This window comes from Monopterus albus, unplaced genomic scaffold, assembly GCF_001952655.1.
Source record: "Monopterus albus unplaced genomic scaffold, M_albus_1.0 scaffold178.1, whole genome shotgun sequence".
Classification (NCBI taxonomy): Eukaryota; Metazoa; Chordata; class Actinopteri; order Synbranchiformes; family Synbranchidae; genus Monopterus; species Monopterus albus.
The window spans coordinates 411,848-413,894 of NW_018128058.1; the positions used below are offsets into that span (position 1 = coordinate 411,848).

General features: G+C 40.5%; 1 protein-coding gene across 1 annotated transcript in view; it reads left to right on the forward strand.

The window, feature by feature from the left end:
- The first annotated feature begins 671 nt into the window (after positions 1-671).
- sema3c (sema domain, immunoglobulin domain (Ig), short basic domain, secreted, (semaphorin) 3C) overlaps positions 672-2,047 on the forward strand; it is a 38,252-nt gene continuing 36,876 nt past the window's right edge. Inside the window, exon 1 of the mRNA XM_020616787.1 lies at positions 672-763. The gene's annotated coding sequence lies outside the window, so the exon portion shown is untranslated. The remainder of the gene's footprint in view (positions 764-2,047) is intronic.

A 2,047-nucleotide genomic window follows, 5' to 3' on the forward strand; every position in this document is an offset into this window, starting at 1 on the left:
TTTATCAAATCTGTCTTTTGGTGCTCAGCGGCTAATTAGCAGTCCCATTATTCATTAGTCTGCCTTTTTGTTTTTCCAGAAGCATCAGCCCCAGATGGAGTAAACATATGTAAAGTCAGAGCAGCTGCCCTGATGGGAAAACTAATCTGGTTTGATTTCTAGAAGAAACATGTGCATCACACCAGTCAGCTGTAGATTCAGTCACACAGCAGGATGTAAAATGACACCCTGCTTGCCTTCCTCTGTGTTTCAGTAATCATAATCAAGCAACCACTTCAGATTTCTAGCGATGTTGCATTGCCTGGAATGCGTGGACTGCCCTCTTCACAAGTTGTGGATTTAATGGAGCTTTATTTTAAGAAAAAGCTCTTGGACAATGTTGGATATTTCATTAAACTCAGTCAGAGTAGACCTGTCAACAGAAATGAAAAATATCTGTAAGTTATGACTAGGTTCTGCATCAGTAAAGGAGAATGCAGATGTAATTTTAAGGTATTTTAATAGTATAATTGAACATTTTGTTGAAAATCATATCAGGCACAGCTATTTCACTCATGTTACAAAGCTTTCAGGCAATGTGATTTGTGTGGTTTGTGGGCATGGTAGCAAAAGTGAGTTTATCAAAAACAGTTGTCTGCTGTCTGTCTATCTCCATGGATGCAGAGTAGAACAGTCCTCTGTGCCCGGGACAGACATCAGAGACAGCCCAAACGAAGAGGTGAACCATATTCCAACTGCTAATAACCTGGACCCTGTTACTTTGGTAAGTGTACAACAAACTGCCCAGTAAATGTCAGTATAACTGGGAATCCCCTTGTCATGGCCTATCATTGGCTTCACCTCCATAACCATCAGGATAGCACAGAAAGCATGACAGTATTAGTTAATGAGAAAACATGGAACATTTACAGATTCCAGCTTCTTAAAAATGCTGACTTACTGCTTTTGCTTGAACAAAGCAAGTCATCTGAAAGTATCACCTTATGCTCTGGGAAATGATGATGGCCTTTTTTCTTTCAGTCAGTAAATCAGGGCAACATCTAATTAATTGATAATAATAATAATATATGTTAGTTGTAGTCCTACCAAACCTTTGAACCCTGTGATCACTTTCTCACTGATTTGGGGGAAATTGTAAACCTCAGAAACATGCAAACCACAAAAGAACCATGGTCAGGCTGAACTTTTCAAGGCTAACAAACTTGTGAGCTTTCTGCATTTTTTAGCTTTATAGAAAATAAATTCACTTTGTTTAGTTCATGTATTTCAAAGGCAGACTTGGGCCAAAGCCATGAAAGACGTGTGAGCAGTGACCCAAAATGAAATGTTACTATGACTAAATAGTATATGTATGTGTATGTGCCTGTTGATCCCGTGACTAGACAGCATCTTACCAAGTGCAGATACTGTATGTGATATGGCGAGGAGCACTGCAGGGCCTGCTCATAGAACGCCAGTGTGACAAACGTGTAGCAGCTGCAGTGCTAACAGGGGACAGCTTACTCAAAGGTGTGTGTATGTGTGCATGGGTAAAACATCCAGAAGTGAAAACTTCACCAGCTGTGATTTGTGTAACAAAGACTCTGTGGGTTGGATGCTGCTTGAGCGAGACTTGAGACGAATCGTTTTGGAATAAACCTGGAAAACATCTTTTTTCCTGAGGAGCTGTAATCACTTATTGTAAGACACAGTTCGGTATAATTATGCCTCCTGTCAGACATTACACCTGTCTGCTGTGTCGCCTGGATACACGCTCTACTGTTCACCACGGTTATTAAGTTAATTTACTGTTGAAGCTCTGCTGGTGGGATAGTAAAGGTTACATCTCTTCTCTTTTTTGCTCTCACCCACATCTTTCCATTCTTCTTCTTCACCAGTGATGAGCATGCAATCAGGCCCAATAAAAAAAAAACTCCATTGCTCTAGTGGGACAATCCTGACACTTTAATTGGAGAGGTGTAAATCAGGCTCTATTGTCAACGAGAGGGGGGTAATTATTTCCTCCTGTCTGATCCCGCATTTTACTTTCTCTCTCTGTCAGATGTTT